At 40.3% G+C, this 18,002-nt stretch overlaps 1 long non-coding RNA gene and 1 pseudogene across 1 annotated transcript in view; both read left to right on the forward strand.

The window, feature by feature from the left end:
• LOC138921109 (uncharacterized) overlaps nt 1-17,212 on the forward strand; it is a 29,273-nt gene extending 12,061 nt beyond the window's left edge. The window contains exon 3 of the long non-coding RNA XR_011433392.1: nt 17,032-17,212. This is a non-coding gene — a long non-coding RNA (uncharacterized lncRNA). The remainder of the gene's footprint in view (nt 1-17,031) is intronic.
• LOC138921099 (olfactory receptor 2AE1-like) lies at nt 114-8,887 on the forward strand (annotated as a pseudogene).
• Nucleotides 17,213-18,002: the final 790 nt, after the last annotated feature.

An 18,002-nucleotide genomic window follows, 5' to 3' on the forward strand; every position in this document is an offset into this window, starting at 1 on the left:
CTCCCGAAAACAAGCAACAGGATACACACCCACGTGCATGTGTGCACATACACAGATGTGTGTATACGTATGTGGAGAGAGAGACTGACTTTAATATACTGGCCTGTGTAAGCATGTGGGCTGGCGAGTCCACAGTCTGCAGGCCGGGCTTACAGACTAGAAGCTGTGGCAAGTTAGGTCTTGCTGAAGGTGCATATGAAGGTGAGGCTGACCCCCTGACCAGGTGATTGTAAGGCTCAGCTGTGTGTTGCTGCTACGGTCACTTTACTCACTTTATTGGGTGAAGTGAGCCCCAACACAGCTGGCTGAAAGGTCTAATAGCACATACCTGCTGTTGTTTTGCTATAAAGTGAGTCAGGCCCCAGTGTGGCTGGTTGCCAGTGTCACGGCCTCACATTTTCTTTGGGCCTTTGGTCTGCGGGGCTGTTGTTAGCTCTCTCAGGAGCTCAACCTTATGATGCCAGACTCGGGGATGGGAGCACACAATCATTTCAGGTGTTGGAAGGTGGGCAGATTCCCTATTTGTTGTATAAGAAGGCCAACAGCACAAGCCTGCTGCACCTGAGAAGTCTCACCACCCCACTGTGGGACCATAAACCCCATCAACACAGGCCCACCCTGTGTACATGCCCTGCTCTGCTGAAGCAGACCTGCTTGTCTTGCTGTGGAGGTCCAGAACACACCACCTACACAGCCCCACAAGTTCCCTGTTGGCTGGCTAGTGGGTGGGGTGAGTCCCTAGGGCAGGGCGCCTTCCCTGGATGAGCTGGATTAAATCACTGCTCTAGTGGGCAGGCTAAACCCCTCAGCTAACAGGCCATGGGAAGAAATACAATTGCATCTGCCACTGTCTGTCTCAGAGGCCTGTATTATGTCACAATAATGGCTCCGACCAGTGTTCACTCCCTGGGGTGGTGATCCCAATCACCTTCTGCCTCTCTGAGATGTGCTCAGAGCTTATCCAGTGAGTCTTTTTTTTAACCAAAGGACTATGCACCTTTCTTTCTGGTGATTTTGTTTGGTTTTTAGAATGGGTGAATTTCTGCATGGGCCCCTTGAAAGCAGGCTTTTCTTTCTCTTCTCTTCAATAGGTTTTCTGGGGGATATTCTCCTTTGGGTTTAATAACCAGCAAAGCCAGGTACTTGTCTTTGGTTGTGCTGAATTTGAAGGCTGCTTATTATGACATCGCTCTCCCCCTCAGATCCCCTGCTCCTCCAGGAAAAGCTTCATACCTTAAAATGTCTCTGGCTTGAAGCACCATGGCAAGAATGTGACTCTTTCCTCAGCAGGAAGGTATCTCTGCCTCTTACAACTCAGTCAGTGTCGTTCTTTGTTGTCGGGGTTCGTTTTATACAGTCTCAGAGGTAATCATTCCACAGGGGTAAATTTGTTGTGTCCATCAGAGAAGGTCAGTTCAGAGTCCTATGTTACCACCTTCCCAGCAATCCTCTTGTCATTGATTTTTGACTGTTTTGTTATCATGTGTCTTGGAGAGGGTCCTTTTGTGTTGAGATAATTGAGTGTTCTACTTGCACAATGGATTTGTATATTCAGTTCCTTCCCCAGGTTTGGGAAGTTCTCAGCTACCATTTCTTTAAATAAGCTCTCTACTCCCTTCTCTCTCTCTCCTCCTTTTGTGATATCCATTACCCTTATGTTGTCATTTCTAAATGAGTCAGATAGTTCTTGTAGAATTTCTACATTTTAAAAAGTGTTAGCTGTCTCTCCTCTTCTACCTGCCCCATTTATAGCTATCTTCAAACTCACTAATTCTCTCTTCCACATGACATGCTCTTTTTACAATGTTTTCCAATGCATTCTTCATCTCATTCATCGAGTTCTTCACCTCCAGAATTCTTGCTTAGTTCTTCTTGAAAGTTTCGATCTCTTTGGAGATTGAAGTATTCCTTCTGTTCATTGATTTCATTCCTGAGGTCATGAAACCATCTTTCTGAGTTTTCTTGAAGTTCACTGAGTTTCTTCATGATAGCTATTTTGAATTTTTTGTCCATTAGATCAGAATCTCCCATGACTTTATGTTTGGTTTTTGGAGGATTGTTTTCTGTAGCAAATACGTTTTTTATTTAGGTACAGTTTTGTTTTGATTCAAACTTTTCAATTGCTTAGAGATTAGAAGCCTTTTTTTGTTTTCAGTAGGTGTCATTATAGTAATTGTTTTTGATTTCTCTTACCTGAGCTATGTCTGGCTATATTTGTGGATCTGCAAGTTCTATCCTCCAGCTCCTCTATTTTGTGTCACATGGATACTCTCTTTGTTGCTGCCTGCCCTTCTGGGGCCCACTGATGGCTTTTTATTGCTTGCATTTCTGTGGTTGCTGGCTTTGCTCTCGGGACAGGGAAATGGTCAATGTAAAGCCACATCTGAGATCTACTGAGTGGGAAGCTCCAGCACAGCTGTGGGGATTGGGGTTGGGGAGGTGGTGAGGGAGACTGGTACAAGCAGCACCGTCTCAGCTGTTGCCTGTTACCCTTTGGTCCCAGGAAACACTGCTGTTGGGAAGTGGGAGTGCTGTGCACACCTGGTGCCACCAGGCTCTGAGCTGAGGACAGGGGTTTGGGATCATGGGACTCCACCTTTGTAGCTCCTCTGCTTCCTGTAGCCACAGGTGTCACTGCACCTGCCTGGCTGCAGTCACACGTACACCTCTGCTGCAGACCACTGTGTCCTCTGGGATCAGGGGTGGCTGGCTCATCTGCCATGGCTGGGGATCCTGGATCCTGGGTGCTGCCTCCACTGCTCCCTCATTTAGGCTTTTCTATGTGCTGCAATTCACTTTCTTTGCATGTACTGATGTGTAGATCTTTCCATCACCCTGGTGTTTGGTGCAATTTAGCTTTTGTTGAGTTTTGAATGTTTTAATCATTGTAGATTGAAGAGCAGAGACTCAAGGATCCTCTCACACCACCATGATGATGATGTCTTCTAATTACTACAAATTCTTAACCCCATATGGTATACAATGTTTATTTATTAGTTTTACCAGTAAGTTCCATGGGGGGGAGAGACCATGGTTGCTTGTTAATCACCATATACCATGCTACCCAATACGACACTGGGGACATAGCAGAAGCTCATCAAATATTTGTCAAATAAATTACTGAATTATATAAATGCCACCATTGTCTTAACCACAGAGATATTATATTCTGGTGAGAAGAAGAGCACCAGGTAAAAGCATTAGAGAGCAGGTTTTGAAGAGAGTGATGATACATTGAACCTACACCAAGAATAAACAAGATAAGATCAGTGAAACAAGACATTTTAGCAACTGAGTTGAGTTAGAGAAACAAGGAATAGCTCAACATATAATGGAGAGAAAGAACAGTGTATGACAATGAGATGGGAGTAAATATGAAGGAGATGTAGGGACATGCCATTTTCTCCTTTGATATCTGTATCTGAAGTCTTTTGACATGTTACATTAATGTTGAATATGAAATTGGAGTATGACCAAGAGCTAGAGTGGGAAACACTACTGGCAATTGCCTGCCCCTTTCCTTGACTTCTGTTCTATGATATTGCGCGTGGCAGAACCCCCAAAAGTGTCCTATGAGCAAAGGAGACTAGATTTTTTGCAGTCTGTCTTCTCAAAAGGGTTGGATAGAAAGGAGCTAGAAAGATCTGTGTTTCAAGATGAAAAACAAGCCAGAGACTCTAGGAATTGTTTCTCTCCATGCTTAATTGGCCCTTGGAGAAGTCATTCCCATGTTACCATCAGAGTGATGCTCCTTGAAATATCTCATGCCCTGACACCTCCCAACGAACTCCAAGAAAGCCCTTTGGGAATGCTTATCTCAATGCACACAGGGAGTGTAATTGGCATCTTGAAGTAATGCTCTCCAGAAGAGACTCAGGATGTGTCCTCTGGGTTGAATCCCTGATACCATACATTGAGTGCCCTTGATTTGCCTCAGCTGACATAATAGGGCCTCTATGTTAGAAGGCTGTTTTATTTCTCACAGATGTTTGCTTCTTTTCCCTCATGTTTAGCTCATTCTGGCCAAGTCTCTTCTCATTTTTACCGCTATGATTCCTGCTGAGGAAAGATTCATGCAGTCAAGAAGGGGATTCTACTAAAAAATACCAGTGCTAGAGGCAAATTCTTGTTTTATTTGGTAGGAAAGGAGGTGTAAAGCTAAGAAGAGAGTGCCTTGAGTGATCCAAAATAGCAGAAACTCCAAAACAGATTTTCTTTTGGCTCTGGACCTATTGATGATTAAGCTGGTATTAAATGAACCTTCTTAATCTGGTAACATTAATGGAAATTCTTTTTGCCCAAGCTTTTGTTGTCCTTTTGGATGGAGAGGTACCTGAAATATATATTTAGAGGCAGATGAAGGATATTCATTATTCAAAGGCCCACCTATTACAAGTTCAATAGGTTCAGTTACTTAATCTGTCCTGATGTGTGCTGATGGAGTTCAAAATCTGAGCCCAGATTGCAAGAGCATTACTACGGATGCTGTTGTTCCTGATGATGCTCTGTCACTAGGATAATTAGTGTAGACAACGATGACTGTGTAGGACATGGTGTTCTATGCCATTCCACCAGTAAATGCAGATTACCAGGGTTAAAGAAGGAACTCTGATGAGCACCTCAGAAAAGACTTGTTTGGATGATCAGTAGCCAATGTTTGAGTTAGTGTGGATCTATGCTGCCTTCGCCATTTCACTTCTATACTTGTTCTCTTCACAATTCTCTGCAGCAGAAATTCCAGGTAAGATAATTTTGGGGCTCGAGGTGTTCAGGAAACCTTCACTATAAACTAGGGCAACCTCTGAGATTGTTAGCTTATTCCCTCATCCCTAAAGTCAGAGGGTGATATTGGTCAGTCTGTGAGGAAAGCTGGCTGAGAAAGCAGAGAAAAAAGTCAACTGAGGGTCACAAATCAGAATGGGAAATTATTAGGAAAGTTGTCTAAGGGAGGCAGAGAGACAGGACTCAGATGATGAGAAAAACAATGCTATGGACATTTAAAAGGTGGAAATTAATGAGGAAAGAGATAGAGATGTAGATGAATACTTTAATACAAGGGAAATATAAGGATGGCTTGATAGGGTTGGAGTGACCAGGGGGAACATGGGATATTGGGCCCTTCATTCACAAGAAGCTGAGTTTGAAATAACAGTACGAGGAGACAGCCAAAAAGATGACCCTAGGCTGCATTAATTGGAGAGAGATAATATATGTGACCTCTTTCTTACTGGTCAATTTATCCTTTGGAGAAAACATTCAGTTCTGACTTCTTTGCTCTAAATGGTAAGCAGATAATGTGGAAAGCAAGAAGATCTAGGAGATGTTTAGGAAAAAATACAAAGAGGTATTGGGTGGATATTTTGGAGATTAATTTAGATTATCAATTTTTCAAGTTGGGCTTCACCATGGAGATGAAGCGCTCATTCTGATCAGCATTCCTGTGAGAATGAGATAAAGGGCCAAGAGGGAATGTGATTGACTAAATGTTATAGAATTTGGTTGATTAAATGTTATAATCTTAATTTGATCAGCCTGATCCATAATTTAAAGAGACTCAGGTCTACTGAGGACATATCTCTTGTTTGTTTTCAGGTATATAACAATGGTGGTTTTGTTATTTGTCAACATGGCACCCATATATATCTCATAAACCATACTTAATCTCCAAATAAAGACCATACCAAGTTCTCCTTCCATATAACATAGTGCGACTACCCCACATACAATCAAAAACTTGTTAACCTTTTCCCAAGAAATGGATATAAATCACACCAACCCTTTCCATTTAAGAAGATACCAAATCGCTTCCTTGTCTTGGTTGAAATTCATTCTACTTCTATCTGGTTCCTACTCCCCTTTTTATGTCTTATGACCGATATACTTAGATATGAACCTAACTACATTAATATACCATACGTTAGAAAGGGGATATCTGAGGGGGAAAACTCAAACAATTCAGTTAATTATATTTAGAAAATATTCATAAAAAAGAAAGAAGAAATACCTGTTACTACTACAGTTTTTGTTTCTGCAGCTGCTCACATAGTCATGTCTGGTGTATATAACAGTCTTCTTTCGCACCATTCCATATTTCCTTTGTCTGCATTTCATCATGTTTCCTTTTCTGGTGGGATGACCCAAACTTTCATTCCTGAAGGATCTGGGTCATTACCAGTCCTGTGTGAATTGGGTTTGCATAGTTTTCCACTGACTTTCATCACAGGGCATTTGAGTACAGAGGTGCCCCCTAGAAAATCTCCTGCCTTCCAGACATGCTTCTCCTCATCCCCATGGTGTAGTAGAAACTCAGTAACCCCTTGCTAGTCAGGATCAGCCATGCAAGGCAGTGTATAGTAACTTCCTTTGCTTGTTGATTCAGTGATAGGAGGAGTCCATGTTGCTGAGCCCATGTGTAGCCTTCATCCTGGTTTCTGTGGCTACTCTGTTTGTGAGGCCATTATCATGAACGAGAGTGACTGAGCAAGAGTGTAACTGACTTCCACAGAATGGGTTAGCACTTGGATAGGATGTCTCATTCTGTGGACAGCAGGAATGGATATTTCTTCCTTGTTTTTATATGACTATTTCACATGTTTTTGGTTCTATGTGTGATAGTGATATCATGTTAGGTAAAAGGATGACTGTTGTGTTTATTTTGGGATGAAGTGTGGCTTTAGGAGATGTGCATCTGTGCCAGATTGACAGGAGATGGACTCTGGTGGTTTCGTAATGTGTCAACTTGGCTAGGATGGACTACATTTCCCAGAATTCCCATTTTTTGTGTTTCTGGTTAAGGTGGGTCACAGGAGAGACTGTCCCAGAGCTTTAGAGGCAGAAGAGAAGCAGCCATTTTGTAGTGTACAGAGGTGGCGTCTGATCTGCTGCTTCTCCTCATCCGTGCGAAGCAGCAGGTGGGCCTGCAATTGTTCTGCCTTCCCCTGGATCCTCCTTTAGCGCCTCTGACTTCCAGGCCAGGTGTGTGTGTTTAGGCTCCTGAATATGGGCCTCAGCTTCTGTAAGACAATCACACTGCCAATTCCAGTGGCAACAAGAACAGACATGGCTTTCAGTCTGCCCTTTTGGGGTTATATCTCATTCTTGTGGGTTCCAGCAGGCCCTTGATCTACCACACTTTATATCCACTTTATAGCTTCCTGACTGCTTGTGCCATGGACTTGAAGTTCCAGCATCAGGCACAAGGGTGACAGCCTTATATAGACCGCTTAAGCAGCTTTCACTATTGCATAATGCAAAATTTCTGTACAATCCCATTAAATACATACATATGTATATATGTATATATACATATGTATGTATAAAACTCTCAGTGGTTCAGCTTCTCTGGATAAACTCTGACATAATAAGTAAGAAAGCATATATGTGTACTTTATATATATATACATATATAATATATATTATACTAAATATAATTTAGTTTAGTAAACATTTAGTCTCTCTCTATAAAGCATATATATATATATATATATATATACTTATAAAAAGTATATATGTGTGTGTGTGTATTTCTTTCTTAATGAGGAGAGGCTCTTGTTTGATTTTTGGCACTTAGAGGTTAGAAATTCCGGAATTTCTAAGTGTCATGTTTGTGAAGAAAGATTTGACATTCTCATTTTAAAGGGCTATTTCAAGAATTTGGGCTATTGAATAACTAGAAATAGAAAAAAATGTCTTCAAAAATTGTGTGGTAAATCAAAAGGTCTTATTGTAAGGTATGCTGAACTCCACTATTTCTGATATCAAAATTCTTCTCCACTTCCTGTTTCCCCAGGGACAGAGAAAGGGGAGATACGGCAGAGGAATCAGACCTCTCCAGTAGACTTCATCCTTGAAGGGCTCTTTGATGACTCCCTCACTCACCTCTTTCTTTTCTTCTTGACCATGGTGGTCTTCCTGATTGCGGCGAGTGACAACATCCTCACCATTCTCATATTTGCAGATTCCCAGCTTCATACACCCATGTACTTCCTGCTCAGCCAGCTCTCCTCATGGATGGGATGCATGTCTCCACAACCATCCCCAAGATGGCTACCAACTACCTATCTGGCAAGAAGTCCATCTCCTTTGTGGGCTGTGCCACCCAGCACTTCCTCTATTTGTCTGTGGGTGGTGCTGAGTGTCTTCTCCTAGCTCTGATGTCCTATGACCGCTATGTTGCCATTTGTCATCCACTGCATTACACTGTTCTCATGAACAGAAAGGTGGGACTTATGATGGCTCTTGTGTCATGGTTGGGAGCATCCATACATTCCCTAATTCACACGGTGATCTTGACTCAGTTCCCTTTCTGTGGGCCTCGAAAAATCCACCACTTCTACTGTGAGTTTCCAGCTGTTGTGAAGTTGGTATGTGGAGACATCACTGTCTATGAGACCACAGTGCACATCAGCAGCATCATCCTTCTCCTCCTCCCCATCTTGCTGGTTTCTACATCCTATGCCTTCACCCTCCACAGTGTCATTCAGATTCGTTCAGCTGGGAGTAAGAGAAATGCCTTTGCCACTTGTAGCTCTCACCTCACTGTGGTTTCCCTCTGGTTTGGTGCCTGCATGTTCTCATATATGAGGCCCAGGTCCCAGCGTACCCCATTGCAAGACAAAGTTGGTTCTGTGTTCTATAGCATCATTACTCCCACACTGAATCCTTTGATTTATACTCTCTGGAACAAGGATGTAGCTAAAGCTCTGAGGAGAGTGCTGGGGAGAGATGTTATCACTCAAAGACAACAATTACAGTTGTCCTGAGTATAAGAGTAGAATGGCATAAGCTCCTCAAAATGATTGGGTAAACCCTTAAGAGTTTTCAAGGGTCCAGGTCTCTGATCACTACTGCAAAAGTGATGTGGTCAACATGCAATTCCAGTATTCTGACTTGGTCTCAGCCGTCTAGGCACCTTAGAGTACTATCTTAGTCCATTTGGGGCACAATAACAAAAATACCACAGAGTAGCTGGCTTAGACAACAACCATTCATTTCTCACATTTCTGGAGACCGAGAAGTCTGTGATCAAGCTTTGAAAGTGCTACACCCTCTTTCATTTCCTTTTGATCTCTTTATGTGTAACCCTGCCAAACCATGCTTCCCTGAATTCCCTATCCAAAGCAGCACTCTCCAATCTCTGTCCCCTGCTTCCACTTTGTTACACTACTTTCATGATGTTCCACAATATTGTTGTATTTTATTTATTGTCTGTTTTATTAGAATGTAAGCTCCCTGAAGGGATGGACTTTACTTTGTGTACTATTGTCTCACCAGAGCCAAGATAAGAGCCTGACACGAAATAAATGCTCAAAAACGATTTGTTGCTTGGATTAATAGATGAAAGGGACCTAGATCGTTTTACTATCCCACGTGACATTCATGACATTTAATTCAGATAGGGGAGGGGACTATGAAAGTGAATAATACAGTGGATGGCTTCGTAAGACTCATTTGTCTCAGATAGCTGGATATTAATTCCATGTTAGTGCAGAGGGCTGATATCTAAGTGAACTTTCCTGGAGCCTCGTGGTCTGAGGGATGCCAAAATGAGGGACAAAATTCTATATCTTTCTTCCCTCACTAGTTAAAAATGTCATGAATCCCTGGGACCCTCCTCAGAAGAATAACACTTAAAGTTTGCGAGATTAGTTATCTTCTCTTTCATGAGTAAGTATTTTCCCTTTGAGAAAGAGCTTTTTGGCATTCTGAGATATGGCGAGCCACCCATCAGGAGTTGGGTGTCCTCTTACCCACCTAGCCCTAAGGTTGGATGTACCCTGTAACACTCCAATATCAAATAGAATGAAGTTTTACAGAAACTGTGCCTGTGCTGTTTCTGAAGGCACAAGGGTGTTGCATAAACAGCCAGCTCACAATCCAAGTTACACACAGGTGGTTGTTCCTCTGCTACCTCTCTCTACACGTGCAACCATGGCCTTGTAAGGACTCCTATAAGATTATCTGAGAATTAAATAATCTAAGCCAAGTTTATGGATCATTATTCATGTAATGCTAGCATCTGTCAAATGCAAATAATACAGTGTTACATGGGCTCCCCTTGAAAAAGAGATGTAACAATGTATTATTGTAACCATCCTTTATATATTCCAGATGGTATCTCCTTATCAGATAGATGGTTTACAAATACTTTATCTCAGTCCATGCATTACCTTTTCACTCTTTGATTGTGTCCTTTGAGGAACAAAGCTTTTAAAATCTTGATGTAGTCCATCCAATTTATCTATTTTTAGTTTTGTTGTCTGTACATTTTGTGTCCTTCCAAGAAGTCATTGGTAAATCCAATGTCATGAAGCTTCTCCTCTACGTTTTCTTCTAAGAGTTTTATAGTTTTAGCTCTTATATTAGATTTTGATACATTTTCAGTTAACTTTTATATCCATATTGTGTAAGGTAACAGCCCAACATCATTCCATTTACAGTAGCAATTCGAAGGAATAAAATACTTAGGAATTAGCTTAACCAAGGACTGATAGAGTTGTACACTGAAAAATATAAAACTCTGCTGCAAAAAATTAAAGAAGCATAAATAGATGAAATTTATCCTGGGTTCATGGATTGCAATTCTTACTATTGTTAAGATGTCCATATGACCCAAAGTGACCTACAGATTTAATGCAATGTCTATCAAAATCCCAATGGCATTTTATTCAGAAATAGAAAAACCTGTCCTGAAATTCATGTGGAAACAAGAAACCTCAAATAGCCAAAATAATCCTGAAAAAAATAACACTGGAGGACTTATACTTCCTGATTTCAAAACTTAATATAGAGCTACAGTAATCAAAATAGTGTGGTCCTGCTATAAAGACAGGCATATGACCACTATAATTGAATAGAGAGCCCTGAAATAAAGTTTCATACGTATGGTCAAATCATTTTCCCCAAGGATGCCAAGATCATTCAATAGGGATATGACAGTGTTTTCAATAAATGGGCTGGGAAAACTGGATATGCAAAAGAATGAAGTTAGGCTTTTACCTTATATCATAAACAAACATTAATTGAAAATGTATCAAAAACTTAAATGTAAGTCCTAAATGTATAAAGCTCTTAGTATAAACCATATGGGAATAGGTTTAGGACATTGTATTCGCCCAGTGATTTCTTGGATATGATGGAAGAACACAGAGAACAAAAGTATAAATGGATAAATTGGACTACATCAAAATTTAAAAGTTCTGTTCAGGACACTGTAAAATAAGCAGAGTGAAAAGGCAACGTATGGAATGAGATAAAATATTTGTAAACCATCTATCTGATAAGGGTTGATATCCAGAATACATAAAGAATGGCTACAACTCAACAGCAACAATAAAAGAACTCCATTAAAATATGAGCAAGGAATGTAAATAGACATTTCTCCAAACAAGGTGTGCAAATGGCCAAGAATCACATGAAAAGATGCTCAACATCACTAATCATTAGGGATATGGTTAGGAAAAATAGACTCAAATTGGATTAAAGACTTGAAAGTAAGATCTGAAACCATAAAGCATTTAGAAGAAAACATAGAGGGTAAGCTCCTGGACATTGGTCTTGGCAATGAATTTTTGGATTTGACAACAAACACACAAGCAAAAACAAAAGCAAAAATAAACAAGTGGGACTTCATCAAACTAAAATGCTTCTGCACAGCATAGAGAACCATCCACAAGATGAGAAGGCCACTTACAAAATGGGAGAAAATATTCGCAAATCATATATCTGATAAGTTAATATCAAAGATATATAAAGCACTCATACAACTCAGTGGCAAAAACCCCCAAACTATCAGATTAAAAAATGGGCAGAGGATCTGAGTAGACGTTTTTCCAAAGAAGGCACACAGATGTCAACAGACAAGTGAAAAGATGCTCATCACCAGTAATCACCAGGGAAATGCAAAGCAAAACCACGATGAGACACCACCTCATGCCTGTCAAGAATGGTTGTTATTATAACGACAAGAAATAACAAGTTTTGGAGAAGATTTGGAGAAAGGGAACCCTTGTGCACTGTTGGTGGGGATGTAAATTGGTACAGCCACTATTGAAAACAGAATGGAGATTCCTCAAAAAATTAAAAATAGAAATATCATATGATCCAGCAATTCCACTGCTGGGTATATATCCAAAAGAAGTGAAATCACTATCTAGAAGATATCTGCACTCCCACGTTCATTGTAGCATTATTCACAACAGCCAAGACATGGAAACAACTTAAGTGTGTATATATGAATAGATGGATAGAGAAAATTTGGTGTATACATATACAACAGACTATTAGCCAGCCATAAAAAGGAAAGAAATCGTGACATTTGTGACACCATGGATGGACCTTAAGGGCATTATGTTAAGTGAAATAAGAGAAAGAAAGACAAATACTGTATGATTTCACTTATATGTGGAATCTAAAGAAACTGAACTCAAAGATACAGAGAACAGAATGGTGGTTGCCAGAGGTTGGGGGTGGGGTTGGGGAATTGGGTGAAGGTGGTCAAAAGGTAAAAACTTCCAGTTGTAGAATGAATAAGTTCTGGGGATGTGTGTACAGCATGGCGACAGTAGTTACAAATACCATATTGTATATTTGAAAGTTGCTAAGAGAATAGATCCTGAAAGTTCTTATAATAAGAAAAAAATGTGTAACTTTGTGAGGTGATGAATGTTAACTAAAATTATTGTGGTAATCTTTTCACAACATATGCATATATCAAATCATTTTGTTGTACACCCTCAATTAACAGAATGTCATGCGGCAATTTTATTTCGATAATACAGGAAAAAAAATCTCACCCTTTCCTAAAAACATAAGCAAACACCACAATGAGACACCACTTCACACCAATTAGGGTGGCTATTATTAAACAAACAGAATAGAAGTGTTGGTGAGGATGTTAAGAAATTGGGACTCTTATGTGCTCTTGGTGGGAATGTAAAATGGCACAGCCATTGTAGTAAAGAATTTGGCAGTTCCTTGAAAAATTAAAAGTAGAATTACCATATGATCCAGCAATTCTATTTCTGGGTGTATACCCAAAAGAATCCAAAGAAGGATCTCAAAGTGTTTTTGTACACTCCTGTTCATAGCAGCATTATTCACAACAGCCAAAAGTAGAAGCAACCCAAGTATCCACTGATGATGAATGGATAAACAAAATGTGGCATATACATACAATGCAGTATGATTCAGCCTTAAAAAGGAAGGAAATTCTGACACATGCTGCAACATGAGTGAACTTTGAGGGCACTATGCTAAATGAAAGAAGCCACTCATGAAACGACACGTACTGTATGATTCTAATTATGTGAGATACCTAGAGTGGTCAAATTCATAGAAAGAGAAAGAAGAATGGTGGTTGCCAGGGGCTGGGGAAGGAGGGGTTGTGGAGTTGTTTCATGGGTACAGAGTTTCAGTTTGGGAAGATGAAAACAGGTCTGGAGATTGGTTGCACACAATGTGAAGGTGCTTAACAATGCTGAACTGTACACTTAAAAATGGTTAAGATTGCCAATTTTAGGTTATGCGTATTTTATCACATTTTTAAAATTTATGTAAAAACGTAGCTTGGTTTTAATACAGGGCACTCTCATCATTAATGAGATATTCATTAAATGGCAACTAGAGTTTTGGTGGTGAACATGAGGGAGTCTATACAGGAGTTGAAATACAATGACGTATACCCGAAATTCATGAAATGTTACAAATTGTTACCCCAATAAAAGAATAAACAAAATTCATATAGAAGTTTAAGAAGTTGTATGATGAAAAACTTACTACAAACAAGTTTTAATGGAAAAAACCCACTAGGAACACTTTCACTAAAACCAAGGACAGTAAAAACTCACAATAATACTACATTTAAAAGAAACAGCCCATTTGATCACTGGGCTGGTTGCTCTTAACTGCTGTATGATGTTAACTATAACAAGTTTGAGAAGTATACACCTGATTGGATGTATTGTTTTCACACGTGTTTGCTCTTAGGGAAGAAAAGTTACTCCAGTTGAAGGAAGTTTAGATAGTTACTCAAGTTGGAAGGACACTGTGCTTCTCCTACTGAGCTGAAAGAGGTCCTGAAAGTCCCCACGGCCGGGCTCTGTTCTCAATAGACGTGGGTCATGAATATCCAGCAGTGAAACTGTGTCCAACCAGCCTCTGTAAACCCAGTGGCCCAGTCTATCAATTCTTCATATATGAAAAATCTTGACCATGTGGAGCCTGTGGGACAAATTATTCTATTTTCACCTGAAGCCCAAGCGCCCCAGGAAAGTTCCAAAAGTTCTATCTTACTCTTTCACAGAGATTCTTTGCTGATCCAAATATACCAGGTCCGCAGCACTGTTGTCAAACTCGACCCTCTTCAGAAAGGAGTGGAGCTGGAAAAGTTGTAGTCAGGTTGTAGAAAGAATCCTAGATTTGGACACGAGAGATCTGTTAGCTGTGTGACTTTGGAAAAGTTCCTTATCTTTTTTAAACTTTAAATTTAAAAGTACTCATTTGTATTATAAGAATCGAATGAGGTAATGCATACGAATGTAACTTGATAAACTAAAACTTAAATGTAAAATACTTAAATATCATATAATATTTATGTGATTTACGCATGTGATATACATACAGATATATATACACACGGAATTGTTATGAGATAAATTTTGTAAATTAGCCACTAATTCCAGACCCAACATAGGCACTTTCTTGTCAGTCACTTACATGAATGGATGCTTGAGAACATGAGAACAAAAAACATCTATGCTTGAAATTCAGAAAATATTCGCCAGAGAATCAAATTCAGATTCACTCATTTGTCAATAGTAGTCTCTCAAAACTTCTCTTTACTCTTCTGCTAACTGGGGATAAAAATATTGCCTAAATAAATTATTATATAATATTAACCATACACACATACAAATATATGTCATATATCAAACATCCCTCCCTCTCTATAAATATGCATAAGATAAAACATTTAAGCTAGCTACTATAGTGCCAGACCTGACACAGGCACTTTGAGAACTAGTGTTCTTTCTACTCACATTTATGGCCATCACGGAAGATCTGCAGACCTATGATGAAAAACAAAAACCCCACAAGATTGGCAATACTCTGAGGCTCTTTGTGACTCAGAGAGTTCCCTTTGGCCCATAAATTTCAGAATTTCATCCCTGCTGTGGGCATCTATTGCTCTATGATTTTTTCTACATGAACAAATTGAATTTGAAAGCATATAAGACTAGATCTCCATCTTAGGCAGTGAAACTAGTAAAGAAGCTACTGTAACTCTGAAGAAAGAATCCAAAACGCTGATTTCCTATAGAAGTTCTGAAAAAGTGATATTTAACTATGTGTTTGGACTGGATCTAAAATTTCTAGATCATCAGATGAGGAGCAGCTCGATTTGCAACATTAACTGCAAAGGGTTAAAAACCAGCCTCTCTGTGTTCCTTATCTTTTTTTTTTTTTTGAGGAAGATTAGCCCTGAGCTGACTGCTGCCAATCCTCCTCTTTTTGCTGAGGAAGACTGGCCCTGAGCTAACATCCGTGCCCATCTTCCTCTACTTTATACGTGGGACGTCTACCACAGTGTGGCATGCCAAGCGGTGCCATGTCTGCACCCGGAATCCGAACTGGCTAACCCCCGGCCACCGAAGTGGAACGTGTGCACTTAACCACTGAGGCAATGGCCGGCCCCTCTCTGTTTCATATTGGTTGCATGCTTGACTGCTGAAGAAGAAACATATGAAGAGTTTGGCCCACAGCATACACAGCATTGTATACACAGTAACTCCTGCCAGCCATGGTCACATCAAACTTGTGCAAAGGGAGAGACTCCAAAGAGGCATTAGGTGAACAGTCGTCTGAGTTTTCACTGTCAGTTTCAGAAACTGAGCAATTGAAATACAAGTTCTATCATTTAGTGAGGTACAAGTCTTCTGGGTACTTAGAAGGGTATCTATCTAGAGAAACTGTGTGAAACCAGGGATCTCACTATCCAGTTGTGAAAAGGTGAGAGAATGTGCCAAGCAGGGGATAACTTTCACTAAAGATAAAATCCCGTTGCAAAATAGTGATCCAGTCATTCCCTGTCACCAAAAGGTTCCACTCTGAAAAGCTCAGTCCTAGGAATATGTCAGAGTCACCATAGATGCCAAACACGTTTGCTGATGAATCTCTTCCCTGAAGTGAAATGGCCAGGCCAATGAGAAATACATCCCCTTGGCGACAGGAAACTTTTCCAGAAAGGCCATACAGATGCCATTCTTATCAAACTCTCCTCTCAAGCCCCAGAGAAAGTGAACCCCCTTCTTGTCTTCTGAAACAACCAGCACAACCCAGATCCAATCAAAATGCAGCAGCAACAAGACCGTGCCAAGGGCCAGTGCTGTGTTTCTGGGGGCCCTCTGATAGAGAGATGGAAACTGGCCTTTGCCACTCAGGATGGGATCAAAGAAGCCATAGGAGAGCTCAGTGGGAAAAGAAAAGCATGATCCCATGTGAGATCAGAGGAAGCAACATGAGGACGGAATGAAGCACAATTATCAGCCCATCTAACTTCAATTAACTGTTAATGGGCATCAGGCCAAGCTGCCTGGTTGCTGTTCAGCTCAAGAGTTCCCTGCTGAAAGGAATCACAGAGAAGCTTTGCTCATTCCACTTTTATGCCTCACTCTCCCTCTGAAAGTTCTCTGCAAAACAATTGCCAGAGCTCAGAAATCCCCAAAACTTTAGCCAGTTAGGGCATGCCCATTTTCTCCTTCTCTCTCACTCTCTGCAAGAGATTGAATTATTGACCCAAATCCTTCACCCCTCACTGTACTATTGGCCTTTGTTTTATAACTTTGCAGTTACTCTTGCTAGACGTGGAATGTACTTCCCTATCCTTTGACCTTGTTTATACTCAGCGTGTGACTTGATTACACCAATGGTGTGTTAGTGGACACGATGTAAGCAAAGTCTTGAAATGTGCTTACTCAATGAGGATTGACTTTCTGCACTTTTCCCATTATCATGAGAAAATTTTTTTCCTAGGACTTTACTGCCCCTTCAGCCTGGGCTTCAAAAGGTGAACACGTACAGCAGATGTGAGAGCAACCACCAGCAAGGAACAAAACCTGCACTCAGCAGAACCCAGCCTAGATCCGCTGACCAGCCAACCAACATAGAGATACATTCATGAGAATAAATAATTGCTGCAAGTTACAGAGTTCTATATAAGTTTTTGGATGTAGTATTATGATGCTAATAACTAATGGATATAGAAATTGGTAAGTAGAAGCAGGCTTCTGCTTAACAAAAGGATAGCATATGCTAGTAGTTTGGGAACACTGTTATGGGTGGTGAGAGAGCTGTTAGAGGGGGTTGGAAAATGGCCATAAAGCTATTATAGGGGACAGAAAATGGTGCCCCATGTTATGTAGACAGAAAAAGGTGATGAGACTGTCATCTGTGATAATTAAGAAGATAGGAAATATACCTAATAAACTCGTAGACTTGAGCAAAATAGTTTTCCAGGCAGAATTTGAGCTCAGATACATATAAGAAAGAGATGAGCTCAGAAAAGAACTGGCTCATTTGCAAAAGTAGAATTTACTGCGAATAAACGGAATCTAGAAATTGTACTGTTGGAAAATCAAACCACTTCTCGTAGAATCGATAGATGTAGCTTTTACTATATAACCTCATAAAGAAGACCAAATTCAGGTCACTGCCAGTAAAACACAGCCTCAGAGTAAAGAACAAATGGTTTTATTGATATTACATTCCTTTAAGACCTCTGAAGAAATAAAGTGGCTAGTAGCTTCTAGTAAGTTTCAGGTTATGATCCCACAACAATCTGGGGTATCTCAAGTACCATTGATTAAGTGTAGAAAGCGTGGTGTGTCTTAAAAAGAACTCTGAGCATGGCTTTTGACACATGGAGTTGACTAGAACCAAATATACAGAACACTCACAGTTTCTGAGAGTTTGGATTGGCAAAAGCACTGGCAGCCTGTAATAAA

The sequence above is a fragment of the Equus caballus genome, chromosome 27, assembly GCF_041296265.1.
Source record: "Equus caballus isolate H_3958 breed thoroughbred chromosome 27, TB-T2T, whole genome shotgun sequence".
In the NCBI taxonomy this organism is placed as follows: domain Eukaryota; kingdom Metazoa; phylum Chordata; class Mammalia; order Perissodactyla; family Equidae; genus Equus; species Equus caballus.